At 37.6% G+C, this 16,167-nt stretch overlaps 1 protein-coding gene and 1 pseudogene across 3 annotated transcripts in view; one reads left to right on the top strand and one right to left on the bottom strand.

Annotated features, from left to right (window-relative positions):
• UBE2E2 (UB2E2) overlaps positions 1-16,167 on the bottom strand; it is a 382,468-nt gene that overhangs the window by 244,814 nt on the left and 121,487 nt on the right.
• On the top strand, positions 5,142-6,475 carry LOC100152300 (annotated as a pseudogene).

Raw genomic sequence — 16,167 nt, 5'->3', positions numbered from 1 at the left:
TATGGTGAAGATATGCTGGATAGTCTTCATAAAACCACAGAAACACTTCGCATAAAATCATCTATTTGAGTGTTAAGCAATGTTAACACAGAGTACCATCTTATCACTTTGGGTAATTTAAAATCTTTAATAGTTTTTATATAAACTTTTATTTCATTTATAGTGGGTACTTACTCTCTGAGAATAATCCTGTGAAAAAGCTCCTTAAAGTGAAATCGCTTAAAACTAGGATAAACCAGAGTAAATTGTGAAAAATTAAGCTAAAAAAAGGAAAAAGAACCTGATTTTAACTCAAGAAAATCTGTACTATAACTGAAACACTGATCTAATGAGCAGGAGAGTGAAAATTGAGTGTTTTATTGGCATATTTTTTGTATGATTGATAGCACATTATTAGATTATAAGATGTTTCATCAGTTTTTCTTTTTATTAATTTATTTTTTATTGTTATTTCCCCCAACACACCGTTTTTTTTTCTTTCCTACTGTACAGCATGGGGACCCAATTACACATACATGTATACATAATTTTTTCTCCCATTGTCGTGCTGCATTGTAAGTATCTAGACAAGTTCCCAGGGCTATATAGCAGGATCTCATTGCTAATCCATTCCAAGAGCAATAGTTTGCATCCGTTAAACCCAAGCTCCCAGTCCCTCCCACTCCTCCCCCTCCCCACGGGCAACCAAAAGTCTATTCTCCAAGTCCATGATTATCTTTTCTGTGGAAACGTTCATTTGTGCTTTATGTCAGATTACAGATATAAGTGATATCACATGGGTATTTGTCTTTCTGACTTACCTCACTCAGTATGAGAGTGAGTCTAGTTCCATCCATGTTGCTGCAAATGGCATTATTTCGTTCCTTTTTATGGCTGAGTGGCATTCCGTTGTGTAAATCTACCACATCTTCCTAATCCAATCACCTGTTGATGGACATCTGGGTTGTTTCCATCTCTTGGCTATTGTGAATAGAGCTGCAATGAACATGTGGGTGCATGTGTCTTTTTTAAGGAATGTTTTGTCCAGATACATGCCCAAGAGTGGGACTGCTGGGTCTTATGGTAGTTCTATGTATAGATTCCTAAGGCACCTCCATACTGTTCTCCATAGTGGCTGTACCAGCTTACATTCCCACCAACAGCGCAGGAGGGTTCCCTTTTCTCCACACCCCACCGCCCCAGCATTTGTTATTTGGGGACTTATTAATGCTGGCCATTCTGACTGGTGTGAGGTGGTATCTTGTGGTAGTTTTGATTTGCATTTCTCTAATAATCAGGGATGTTGAGCATTTTTTCATGTGCTTGTTGGCCATCTGTATATCTTCCTTGGAGAAATGTCTATTCAGGTCTTCTGTCCATTTTTCAATTGGGTGGTTGGGTTGTATAAGTTGCTTGTATATTCTAGAGATTAAGCCCTTGTCAGTTGCATCATTTGAAACTATTTTCTCCCATTCTGTAAGTTGTCTTTTTGGTTTCCTTTGCTGTGCAAAAGCTTGTCAGTTTGATTAGGTCCCATGGGTTTATTTTTGCTCTTACTTCTGCTGCTTTGGGAGACTGACCTGAGAAAATATTCATAAGGTGGATGTCAGAGAATGTTTTGCCTATGTTCTCTTCCAGGAGTTGGATGGTGTCTTGCTTATATTTAAGCCTTTCAGCCATTTTGAGTTTATTTTCGTGCATGGTGTGAGGGTGTGTTCTAGTTTCATTGATTTACATGCAGCTTGTCCAGGGTTCCCAGCAATGCTTGCTGAAAAGACTGCCTTTTTCCCATTTTATGTTCTTGCCTCCTTGGTCGAAGATTAATTGACCATAGGCGTCTGGGTTTATTTCTGGGTTCTCTGTTCTATTCCATTGGTCTGTATGTCTGTTTTGGTGCCAGTTCCACACTGTCTTGATGACTGTGGCTTTGTAATATTGCCTGAAGTCTGGGAGAGTTACGCTTCCTGCTTGGTTTTTGTCTCTCAGGATTGCTTTGGCAATTCTGGGTCATTTGTGGTTCCATATAAAATTTTAGATTTTTTTCCAGTTCTGTGAAAAATGTCATGGGTAATTTGATAGGGATTGCACTGAATCTGTAGATTGCTTTGGGTAGTATGCCCATTTTTGCAGTATTAATTTTTCCAACCCAGGAGCATGGAATATCTTTCCATGCTTTACGTCTTCTTTAATTTGTTGATTAATGTTTTATAGTTCTCAGCATATAAGTCCTTCACCTCCTTGATCAGGTGAATACCCAGGTATTTGATTCTTGGGGGTGTAATTTTAAAAAGTATTGTATTTCTGTATTCCTTTTCTAATATTTCATTGTTAGTATACAGAAATGCAACTGATTTCTGAAAGTTAGTTAATCTTATTCCTGTACTTTGCTGATTTGTTGATCAGTTCAGATAGTTTTGTGAGTCCTTGGGTTTTCCATATATAGTATCATGTCATCTGCAAACAACGAAGGTTTTTTCTCTTCTCTTCCTATTTGGATGCCTTTTATTTCTTTTGTTTATCTGACTGCTGTGGCTAGGACTTCCAATACTATGTTGAATAGCAGTGGTAAGACTGGGCATCCCTGTCTTATTCCAGATTTTAGTGGGGAGGGTTTCAATTTTTCTCCATTGAGTTCTTCTAAGAGCCTCTTTTAGTCCTCTGATAGTCAAGTCACTTTAAAGAACGATTCTGTTGTGTCCTTGTTGGCTTTCTCATTTAGCAGTGGCTTGGAACGTGACCTCAGCAGTTCATCATCACTTAATACATTTCATGAAATCTTCTGAATAATTTCCACTTTCACTTTAGAGTCAAACTGAATTTGCCTTGTATTTGTTGAGAAACCAAAGTCTTTGGTAGGAGGAGAATAGAGACAGACATTAATATTACACAGAAATAACGTCTGAGATAGGACTCATTTTTAAGTGGTCATTTCATTAGTATTTTCATTTTGTGATGGCTTTTGTTTTGCTATATATTTTTTGTATGGTTTTCTTAACTATAGGAACTGGTATGTTGTATTTCGTAACACTTAAAGAATCTTTTTTTTTTTTTGCTTTTTAGGGCTGCACCCAAGGCATATGGAAGTTCCCTGGTTAGGGGTGAATCAGAGCTATAGCTGCTGGCCTACACCACAGTCAGTCACAGTCACAGCAATGGCAGATCCGAGCCTCATCTGTGACCTACACACAGGTCTCGGCAACGCCAGATCCTTAACCCCCTGAGCAAGGCCAGGGATCGAACCCACAACTTCCTGAATCCTAGTTGGGTTTGTTAACCACTGAGCCATGAAGGGAACCCCAAAAGGACATTTTATTTACTCTCTTTTAATTACTTCTTACATATGGAACTCACTTTATAAAAACTGTAATCCTCACACAGAATCCAGTTAGATTATGCAAAAGAAGATGATGATGGTAGCCGCCGTTGGTGAAGTCCTACTCTGTGCACATGGTCTACTAGGCATATAAATAGTAGTCCTTCCCACAACCAAGCCATGTGAGTGTCCATCATCCTGACTCATGGAGAAGAAAACTGAGGAAATTCTTAAGGGTGGTGAGTGTTCTAAAAGTTAATGATAAGCCATGCTAGTCCTCAAGTTAGCACTCTGCACTACAATGTCTTTGGTGTAAAGCATTCCCTTCAGAGTTTAAATATGGCTTTGGTGCATATAACATATAATTCATAAAATATGATCAGTCCACAGCTGAAGGAATACATTTCTAGATTTTTATATACTTTGGCTATCAGGAATCTTGTAAAAAATGCTTCTTCCTCTAGCTATTGAGAGAGATTCCACAAATACACACCCCTACCCTCAGCAGGTTCAAGATTCAAACGGAATGAAATACGTGGGATTGGGAAATTGGATTTTTAAAACAAACTTCATAAAATATAGTAATATTTTAAAAAACCACGTGACCTCATGAAGTAAATCCAATACTAAGAGCTTATTATTATTTTCAAAGGAAGACTGGTACACTGTTTCCCAGTGTCTATTTAATGGAACCTGTGATTGCCATTGAAACCGCAGTTATTTTACACTGTATATTTTTCTATAATCCTATAACTAGGATTCAGCTTTGACATATTCATGAGTTGAAGGAGAACATATTGATATTTTTAACATCTTTTATAACTGCAGAATTTGGAATTTCAGATGGCAAATTTTCAGTTGTTTGAAAGTTTTATCTCCCAAAGAGCAGATTTGATCATGGCCTTTGGTCAAAGACGCTGTTTTTATTGTTAAAAAAATCTCTTCGGCACCAAACAGTATATGAGGAAGGAGTCTAAAATTAGCCCATTAGGTCAAGCACACAGAACTTGTGGTCCCAGGAATAATGGCCTTCCTGGAAAAATGCCTCTTAAGATGAGTAAAACTTCAGACATTGATTTATTACATAGTTTTTTTCTTTTTAACTGTTGTTCTCTGACACGTATAACCAAATAATGATACATTTCGTATGTATAGCCATAAAGTGTCATTGAGCTGTCTTTCAGGCTTAGATCTTTTGGTGTCTTACATTTTCATCTAAGAAAAATGCTGGGATTACACTCTTCAAAGCTGTCTCTTCTTTGCAAGTTATTGATTCACATACATATCATCATAGTTTTGGTGTATGTCTCAAGATACTAGCTCTATGGTTATTTCTCACTCAGTACATCTCAAAGCTACCAAACCTTCCGAGACATTAAACATACTTTGGAGATACGCTCTTAGAAATGTGGGAATTGCCATACTGAATCCAGCCATCCAGACATCATGTCTAATTTTTGCTGTGAATACAGTACTATCTTGCATTAGAGGCAGCCATTTGGGTCCTTTGAGTTGCCTATAGGCAGTAATGTACAGATGGAGAAATTTCATTTTAATTGCATCCAGCGATATTTTTATGCCCCAAGCAGAAGACTGATCTTTTATAATTCTAACCCAGTAAGCATAATTGCAGCTATATTCATATTTATTTAGGTCCCTAATCCCCAAACCAAGCTTCTACACTGATAATTTTAGATTAATTTTAGATTAATTCTATAACATCTTAAAAAATCCTCTCACTTATTCTGCAACAGGTTTAGTGCCACAACACAGGTGTCATAAAAACCACCAAGTGTAAGCCAAAATGGTGAAGAAAAAGAACTCCTATTAAGACATCTTCACTGGATATACAGATTTGGGCAAATTTACCACTACTGGCCATCTGATCTACAAATGTGATGGAATGAACAACAGAAGCACTGAGAATTTTGAGAACGAGGCTGCTGGAGATGGGAAAGGGCTCCTTCTACTTGCTTTGTTCTTGGATAAACTGAGAGCTGAATATGAAATTAGCATCACCATGGTAACTCTCTGGAAATCCAAGACCACTAAGTATTATGCAATGGTCACTGAAACGTGAGGACACAGAAACTATCAACATGATGACAGGCACATCTCAGGCTGGCTGCGCTGTTCTGACTGTTGGTGCTGGTGTTGGTGAACCCAAGCAGGTGAAGGGCACCTATGAGCGTGCCCTTCCGGCTCACACACTGGGTGTCAAACCACTGTGAGTGTCAATGAGATGGCTTCTACTGAGCCACCCTGCAGCCAGAAGAGATGCAAGAAAGTCATTAAGGTGGTCAGCACCTACGTTAAGAAAACTGGAGGAAGGAAGGAAAGGAGGGAAGGAGGGAGGGAGAAAGGGAGGGAGAATGGTACAACACCCTGCCACAGTAGCATTTGTGCCAATTTCTGGTTGGAATGGTGACAACATGCTGGAGCCAAGTACTAACATGCCTTAGTTCAAGGGATAGAAACATCCATAAAGATGGCAATGCCAGTGGAACTACACTGTTTGAAGCTTTGAATTGCATCCTGCTACAACTCCAACTGACAAGCCCTTGAAATCTGCTCCTCCAAGACCGCCACAAAATTGGTGGCACTGGTACTATCCCCATGGAGACTTGTTTTCAAACCTTGCATGGTGGTCACTTTTGCTTTAGTCAGCTTTGTGACTGAAATAAAGTCTGTTAAATGCATCATGAGGCTTTGAGTGAAGCTCTTCCTGGGAACCATGTGGGCTTCAGTGTCAGGAATGTGTCTGTCAAAGATGGCAACACGGCTGATAACAGCAAAAAGACCCACTGATGGAAGCAGTGGGCTTCACAGCTCAGCTGATTATCTTGAGCCATCAAGGCCAGATCAGTACTGGCTATGCATCTGTGTTGGACTGTCACACAGCTCGCCCTACATGCAAGTTTGCTGAGCTGAAGAGAAGCATGATTGCCTTTTGGGGAAGAGGCTGGAAGATGGCCCCAAATTCCAAAAATCTGGTGATGCCACAATGGTTGATATGGTTCCTGGCAAACCTATGTGTGTTAACAGTTTCCTTAAATACCCTCCTCTGGGTCATTCTGTTGTTTGTACTTGTGACAAACAGGTGCTGTGGGTGTCATCAAAACAGTGGACAAGAAGGCAGCTGGAGCTGGCAAGGTCACCAAGTCTGCCCAGAACACTAAATGAATACTATCCTTAATATTTGCCACCCAGTCTTAATCAATGGTGGAAAAGCAGTCTCAAAACTATTTCTCTCAACTAACCACCTAAGTTTAGCAGTCAAAGAGTAGTTAATGATTACTGTGCATCATAAAACCTTAAGAAGGAAAAGAGAGTGTTTTGTGGACCATGTTTATGTATGTGGCAGTTTTAAGTTCTTAGTTCCTTAAATCAGTACTTTCTAATGGAAACAACCTAACCAAAAATCTGTCACTGAATTTTGAGACTCATTAAAACAAAGTTTAATAAGGAAAAAAAAATCCTCTCAAATCTCTTAGATATTTTATATACATTGCCTCTTTAGATACTAATAGCCTCCTGTAAGAAGAGGAAAATATAAACTCTTTCCATTGCTAATTACTGCTTCAGAGCTGTGGACATTTCTCAAAAGATGTATCAACAAAGTCACTTGTGTTTCTATTTTGCCTCCCCACCTTTTTTTTTTTTTTTAAACCAAAAGCAGGGCGTTTTTTGTTTTGCTTTGTTTTGTTTCAGCAAACCTAATGACCCTGCATCTTTAATTTTTTTTCTCTTAACCTGTCTACATTCTTTGTAAAATCTTTTGGTCTTTTCTCAGTTCCATGTTATTCTCCCACCAGATTTCCTGTTCTGTCTTTGTCATACCTTTGTCCCTGTTCTGAATCGCTGGCTAGGCCTTTCCTGTGGCTGTCCCTCCTGTGAGGCACTGTTCACCCGTCCCAGCCATCCAGCAGCTTTTCCTCAACACACAAAATGGGAAATGCATTGACTATAGATAACAATGGTATTTAGGTAATGAAAGAAACATGACTAAATTTAAAACAGAGTAAACCCCATTATAGTAATGGCAATCTAGGAAGAGAATGCCCTGGTGTTTTATATATGGCCTTTCTATATAAAGTATTCTAGGAAATGGGACAAAATCAAATTTGTGATAGTTAAAAGCTTTCTAAATAAACCTTATTATATTTTCATAGGAATAGTGTGAAAGAAAGAATGGAGATGTGTTCCGTGAAATGGTGAGAAAACAAGGAGCTGTGAGAACAGCATTTTCATATTTAAGGACCTGGGTTGTAGAGTGAGGAAATCATAAAGCTCTACCAGTGGTGGAGGTGGACTTACTAGATTCTTTTGAATATAAAGAGAAAGGATGCTGTTAAATTCTGGAAATGAGAAGAGAAAGAGAAATAGCCAACTAAGAATACTTCAGTGGAAGACATCAGAAGGAAGATGAACAGCCAACAAAACTTCCTGAGAATAACTTTTTTATAAAAAGGGAAGGGAGCAGAAGTAAAAGGAGAAAAGAAGAGTAAATGAGGCTATGGTGTATAAAAATTTTCAAGTTTTAAAAAGATGGACTAGTGATTAAGAAGTGTGAGTGTCTAGTACATTTTCTATGTAATGAAATATACAACTAGATGTGAATATATTTTTAATGTTTTTTAAGTTGTTAAATACTTAGAGTATTATGAATATATTTTTCATTTAATGTTACTGATTGGTTCTTAGATGTTCTCAATTATACATATTCTCAAAGTAGCAAGTTTTCTATCAAGGCAACCATGTCATTGTTATCTAATTGTTTATTTATCCATAAAATAAGGGCTGTTTTTCATTTAACCACACATGAGGGAATAAGGCCAAAAGCAGAAGAGAATTGTTCTGGAAGGATACAGAGGAGAGGAGGCAGCAGAAGGCATTCAACATGCCTGCAATTTTGAAACAGATATGGGCATTTACACAGAACTGGAGGTGAATTGAGAAGAACTACAGAACCAAAACTTCTGAATAGTAATAACAGACATGATTTTGAGAGGCATGAGGACACTTTCTGGGGCGGTGACGATGTTCAGCACTTTGATCTGACTGCTCCTTACATGGGTTTATTTCTATCTTAAGTCACTGAGCCACATGACACATAAATAAAACTTAGTACTTACACATTTTGCTGTATGTAAATGACATCTTTTTTTTAAAGGCAGGGGAAAAACTCACTTGAATTCTAATGGCTGCTTCAGGCTAAGATCTTGTTTTAATTTTTATTATTTCTACTGGATATACACCTAGTATCATGTTTGATGTTACTTTAAAAATGTCCTTTAAAGGGATACCCCAGGAAGAAAAACTAACCAATACATTTCATTTATAACTGTCATGAGCTGAAATTCCCCAACACTAACTTCTGTTTCAGATTCCTGCTGTTGCTTCTGCACTATTAGCTGATGTCAGCAGGAGGTTAACAGTGCTCCATTTAACCTTTCTATTTGTACTCTGTTTTGATTTTTTCCCTTCTTTCTTCATTTAACTTCTTTACATGGATTCCCCATTTTAAAGGTTGTGCATGCACCATGGGGTCTGTATACTGAATGACCACAGTGCAGATAAGCACACAATAAAAGCACATTTAAAGATAATGTGAAGCTACAAGACCTTTTTTTTTTTCCCCTGGGAGAATTAGAGGCATTGCTGTGAAAATCACTGAAACAAGAGAAAACTAAGCCTACCCATGCTGTTATTTTTCTGTGAAGATTGCAGATCTGTTCAAAATATGTAAGAATTATACAGGTATGGCTTAATTATAGGTTTTATGTCCTGAAGAGAGGATCTCTGTGACTGTTCTACCTGTAGCTAGCACAGAGGCCTCTTACCCTCTCTCCCCGACACCAAAAGTCTAAAGTCTACTATGGCCTGAGACCACATTCACTGTTCTCCCAATTCCTTGTCCCTTTAATCTTATAAGTGTTGAGCCCTTCCTGTTCAAAACAGTCTCCAGCCGCAGGACAGGGGAGAATGGGTGGACTGAAGAGGGGTGCTGAAACCCCAGATCTGTCCCTTCCTCCCTCATCCAGAATCCTGGTGAACTTAAAGAATCACTATGCTTATGATCTTTTAAAAAAACTTTATTTATGTATTTATTTTATTGGACAGTTGTACTTTAGTTGGTGTACAGTTGGTTACAGGTATACAGTATAACGATTCACAATTTTGAAAGGTTATACTCCATTTAGAGTTATTATAAAATACTGGCCATATTCCCTGTGTTGTATGATATATCCTTATAGCTTATTTTATACCTAGTAGTTTGTACCTCTCATTCTCCACCCTTCTCCCACTTCCCTCCCCACTGATAAGAACTAGTATGTGCTCTATATCTGTGAGTCTACTTCTTCTATTGTACTCACTAGTCTGTGGTAACTTTTAGATTCCAATGTAAGTGATACCATTCAGAATCTGTCTTTCTCTGATTTATTCACTTAACATAATGCCCTCCAAGTCCACCAATGCTGCTGCAAATGGCAAGATTTCATTCTGTTTTATGGCTGAATAGTATCCACTGTATATATGCACTACATCTTCATCTGCTGATGGACATTTGGGTTGCTTCCATATTCTGGCTATTGTAAATAATGCTGCTGTCAACACTGGGGTGCAGTATCTTTTCAAATTAGTGTTTCTAGGTTTTTCTGGATATATACCCAGGAGTGGAATTACTGGGTCATACGGCAGTGCTGTTTTCAGTTTTTATGAGAAGCCTCCATAATGTTTTCCACCGTGGCTGCACCAATTTACATTTCCACTAACAGTGCACAAGGATTCCCTTTTCTCCACAACCTCACCAGCATTTATTTGTGTTCTTTTTGATGACAGTCATTCTGACAGTGTGAGATGATATCTCACTGGGGTTTTGACCTGTATTTCCCTATGATTAGCGATGTTGAGCATCTTTTCGTGTGCCTGTTGGCCGTGTGCATTTCCTCTTTGGAAAAAATGTCTATTCAGTTCTTCTGCTCATGTTTTAATCGAGTTATTTGTTTGTCTGATGTTGAGTTGTATGAGGTGATTACATATGTCGAATCTTTTGGATGGTCTTTGTCTTTCTCTGATTGGATACTGAGTAAAACAACCGACTGGTGAAAATGGAAAAGGAGGAGGCCTGGCTCAAATTCTGGCAATCCCATAAGAGACACTCCCTTGGCGTTTAAACGAGGAGAGTCCAGCTTCCCTGTCCTCAGCTACCAATCCCCTTCATTTCAGACCTCCTCTCTGCACAACTCCAGCACATTCCTCTCCTAGTCTGAGGCGCAAGATGCCACTCATTTCATCTTCATGTGCTGGACACACCAAAGTGAAACAACAACAAAAACACATCCAGTGACTTGAAGGTGAGAGATTCCCAGCTCTTACGGAAATATGCGACCAGTTATCCCAAGCAGGGATTCCAAAAGCATTTCTCCACAGAGGCCCTGCTTTGGTGAGAAGGGAATATAATAATGCAAGAATTGTACTAGAACACTGTAATAGTCTACTATTTCACCAGGTGATGTACATTCTGGTTTACACTTGTTATCCTGGCATTATTTATTTTTAGTAACAGCATCCCCCTTCATACCCCAAAAGTCTGGGTGATAAATTATATGTCTGCTCTCATCATAACAAAATGGATCTCTTAGGGAAGGATGAGATTGCTTAGCAAAAGCCCAAAATATAAACAAATGACTTAAATATTTCAAAGTTAGTATAGTAGCAGTTATGCTTTAAAGTATCATAAATGCAAATGTTTATTAAGTGTTCAAGACAATACAAAAAAACTCTTACCAAAGAGGACTGTCATTACTGTGACATAATTCCTACATGATGCCTACAGCACTGCTATATAATTCATGTGGAATAACCACGTAATACTTTAAAAAAAAATCAAGTCAAACCTTAATGACATAAAATCTTCAAAGAATACTTAAACATTTCAATTAGGGATTTCTCAGCTTTAATAATAAAATTAAATGTTTAAATTTTTCATGCTCTCAATTCTTTATAATTAAAGGTAACCAATCATAGGCCTTCAAGAGCTACGGACATTAAAATTTGAAAAATGTTTTACATTTATCTTTTTTAAAGACATGACTTCCTGTAAGTTATTCTGCACATTTAAGTGTATAGGTATGAATCTGAATTAGTGAAAAATGCTTTGGTAAAAAACCATTTGTTTTCTGATTAAATACCAATCAACCATTGTTAATGTGCTATAAAATCCTACTTAAGAGAGATACTTACTCCAATTATTGAAGTTAACAGCCTCCAGTTACCTGATCTTGACTTTGTTTAGGACAGTAAGCATGCAGAATCCATAATTTAATTATCACCTGTTAATACTGGTCTCTAGGTTCATTTCTCTCCTTTCAGGATGTAACTTCAGAGATGAGTCAATTAAAAAATGTTATCTTCTACTTAAAACATCATCCTGTTACCTATACCCACAGTGTCCAGATCACAGGTTTGCTGGGACTTTCAAGATGGAATCTGCTGCCCCTTGCCTTTAGAGATTGCTGGATAAAATGATTACTTTTGTTCACTTACCATTCTAATTGTTTAAATCTCTAGTTATATAAAGCTTATATTTTCATCCTTTAATACATTTATGTAACTTAAAAACCATCAAGAAGTGGAAAGTTATTCTGTAATAATAAAAGACAAAAATAAAAAGAAATTCACACTCTTATTCCTATTTGGACATCACAAAATGTGACAAGCATTAGAGAAATTGGTATATAGTAAGAGGGTTAGCTTATCATGAAGTTCCAATGACACACACTGGAGAGACGTGCAGTTCATTTACAGGAATTCATTAGAAACTCTGTCCCCCGTACTCTCCTAATACTCCAGTCCACTGAAATCTACTTTTATCAGTTTACCCATGAGAATCAAACTCTGGGAAATTAATGTGTGCTAACCAAACTCACAAGAGATTGATTTATAAACTAAAAAATCACTTTTTAATTTGCCATGGGAATGCCACCCAATTCAAGAACCAGAAAAATTCAGCTGATGTTTCTGAGTTCCTACTAACTCTCAGTTCAGCCACTGCAAGGAACTCACAGGTAAAAAACACTGATCTTCAATGGGTTCAGAATCTGGTGAGAGGCTTGGACAACAATACATTCAAGTCAGACTGATGAGTGATAGTAGTGGTTAAATGTATAGAGGAGATCTCTTTCTCTGTGCTATGTAGACTTTGATAGGAAGTCAAATTATGTTTCAGATGGATTTTTAGTGGATGCATTTTAAAGTACATTTCTCTCGAGCCATTATTGGTTATTAAATTGTCTTTCCCCTTTCTCTGTACGTTTCTGTATAAAGAACCATGACCAACTGTCCTAATTAGGGCATCTTTGCTCTTGGATATGTTCTAGACAACACTGCAATTTTTTCAAACTATAACATGTCCAGAATCCACAAAACGCCCCTTCTTACTATAGTTGTTATTACAACATCAATCTCTTTATTTCTGCACTACAGAGTCACAGCTAACTTGGAAGGTGAGGCTAAAGTTAGTACATAAAGCAAAGATTATATACTCAAAGTATTCCTAAAAATTTCATAAGTAGCCTATAAATTAGAGTATATGTGGGTTCTATAAAACAAGACACAGTAATACACATGTATAATGTTTAGTAAAATGTGATATAATAAGGAATACATAATCCAAAAGTATTTTTACTTCAGAATTTTATATAAAGAAATTAAAGAAATTTTTTATATAAAGAAATTAAATGTATGTATTATGCATGTCCTCTGTCATAACACCACCTTTATAGATTTCTTCCACTGAATAAATTTCAGGTGGGCCACTAACTAATATGTATTGAGATATTTGTCTTTTAAATCACAAGACAGACATGCTGCTTCTGAAGAACTTTCCTATGGCCAAGTTATCTGAGACATTTTATATGGAGTCTTACTAGCTTCCGTCTCAATCATCTCTCCTAGATTTGGATGTTAGTCATGCTTTTCTCTAATTACTATATTCACCCCAAACATACCGTGCAACAGGCTGGCAGTGAGCCCATGTTCTATCTCTGACAGTGGATAGCTAACTAGCTTAACAAGAAATCAGCCCCTGAGCTTGATGTTATTTGCACTGCACTCAGTCAGCTAAGCCTCAGCAACCATATATACCTGGAGTGATAAAACGGTTTCATACAGCAAGTACACCAAAGCAAGAGTAGCTGTGTATGTATGTTTCAGCCTGCATCTAAAGTAGGTTACTATGTGACTTTGCTCGCTATGGTCATTTTAGGTAATCACTAATGACAGTTTATGGTACTGATTGTTGCCTGATTATTTTCACAATTAGACAGATATTATTTTATCTTTGGGAGACCAGAGTTTGAAAGATTTGCAAAAGCAAGGGACAGATCCAGGACGATGGTTCCTACCTCCACTAGATCAGCCAGCAGTCCCTTCTTCCGCGAGCTCCTTGCCACTATGCAGAATATTGGAAGGACTTGGCAAAGCTGGTTTTAGAATATGAAAGTGAAAGCGTACAGAGTGGAGGCTCCAGAATCTAACAGTTATGTGTGAATTCATCTGCTCAACTTAAAAGCTGGGTGACCTCTAGCAAGTTATTTTAAATTTTCAAGCCTCAGTTCATTATCTCCCTTCCCATTTTTGAGATAATTAAATGAAATAATAGATAAAGTGCTTAGCATAGTACCTGGCATATAATTAGAGCTTAATAAATAGCTTTAAATATTATTTGTTTTGTCATCTTAATAATGACATTTGGAATTTAAAGTTTTCAGCAACTTTTACACATCGTTTGTAGGTGTATCTGTATCAGATGAAAACTTGTAGTTTTACTTTTCTCCCTAGAAACAACTAGAAATATAACTACATATATGTTAATAAAGAAACACATAGTCATTATCAACTCCCAACACCTATTTTTTGGTATCTTTAAGTTAATTACTCCTCCCATGATATTTTCTTAATCTGCTTATAATGTGAGATTTATGGCTACAGCTGAGAGAGCAGCTAAAAGCAGAACAGGAAACCACACAACTTTCTTAAAATAAGAACACAAAGTGAGCTCAGACACATGATGTGCATATACCTATCTAAAAAGGAAATTTAGTCAGTAAGCAGACTATACTCAAAGCTAACCACAAATGAGGAGCAAAAGAATACCACAGTTTACTTTAAAATTTTACACATCTCCATGGTCATTTCATTGAAAATGCTTTTTTTTTTTTTCAAATATTTCAAAGCTATGTGTGCCCCACCTACCATGGTATTGATTATATTCTACAACATTTATCTGACACTAAAGCTGAATATGAGGTGCGTTTTTTGTTTGTTTGTTTGTTGTTGTTTTTTTTGTCTTTTTGCTATTTCTTGGGCCGCTCCCGCGGCATATGGAGGTTCCCAGGCTAGGGGTCCAATCGGAGCTGCAGCCACTGGCCTACGCCAGAGCCACAGCAACGCGGGATCCGAGCCGCGTCTGCAACCTACACCACAGCTCACGCAACGCCGGATCGTTAACCCACTGAGCAAGGGCAGGGATTGAACCCGCAACCTCATGGTTCCTAGTCGGATTCGTTAACCACTGCGCCACGACGGGAACTCCATGAGGTGTGTTTTGTCCTTCCCAACCTTAAGAGCATGTATGCTATGTAACCAAACTGTATGTTTGCAGGGACCAGCAAGTCGAACTCATGTTTCTCAGAGTATGTGAGCTATTGGCGTCAGCAGCAAAATGTTTCCATATGTTATTAATGTGTAATAAATGCACTTATGTTTTTTTAAGTGTATTGATTTAAAAATTCAGTAAGAAAATAGCAAGGAAATAGGACAAAAAGTACCAAAATTAAACAACTGGCTGAAGCTGTGGAATTTGAACAAACAGAGGTGGATAACATAACATTTTAACTTAGAGGATTATTTGTCTTGACAGACCTCTTAAATTTTACTTAAGAATAACATTAACACTAATCTTGTTTGACAAATCTCAGCTCTCTTTATTACATTTTTTTTTTTTTGTCTTGTGTCTTTTTAGGGCCACACCTGAGGCATATGGAGGTTCCCAGGCTAGGGGTCGAATTGGAGCTATAGCTGCCGGCCTATGCCACAGCTCATGGCAACGCTGGATCCTTAACCCACTGGGCGAGGCCAGAGTTCAAACTCGCATCCTCAAGGATACTAGTCAGGTTCATTAACCACTGAGCCATGACAAGAACTCCTATTTCATTTTTAGGAGCAGTGATTTGCTAACATTTGTGCAAACTCTCTATTATGGTCTATATACTTCTCAGATATAGAAGTGTTTCTTTAAAATTAGTGCTGCTATATTCAACTTTGGGAGAGTGATTCCCTTTCACAAGTATATTGATACTGTTTGTCATGAGATTGAATGTCTGGGGAATCAGCAAAGCATTGGAAGTTTTACAGTTATAATTTTTTTTTTTTTGTCTTTTGTCATTTTAGGGCCACACCCGCAGCATGTGGACATTCCAGGCCAGCCTACGCCACAGCCACAGCAGCACGAGATCCAGGTCGCATCCGCAACCTACACTAGAGCTCATGGCAACGCCGTATCCTTAACCCACTGAGTAAGGCCAAGGACTGAACCCGCATCCTAATGAATACTAGTTGGGTTCATTAACCACTGAGCCATGATGGGAACTCCAAAATTACAAGTTTTAATAATAAAATTTTAATAAGTAAACTAATAAAATTTCATTAAATATTAATTTTAAAATTAATTATATTTTAATTTAAATAAATTTAAGAAATTATAATGCAGCACTTCACACCTGAAAGAAATGTTCCACAGAGATTCCCCCCATGTCTCTTTGAGACTGTATATTGAGTTCTAATTATACCTCAGGCACAGTGCTGAACTC

The sequence above is a fragment of the Sus scrofa genome, chromosome 13 (genome assembly GCF_000003025.6).
Source record: "Sus scrofa isolate TJ Tabasco breed Duroc chromosome 13, Sscrofa11.1, whole genome shotgun sequence".
Classification (NCBI taxonomy): domain Eukaryota; kingdom Metazoa; phylum Chordata; class Mammalia; order Artiodactyla; family Suidae; genus Sus; species Sus scrofa.
This window is presented reverse-complemented; position numbering and strand designations above follow the sequence as displayed.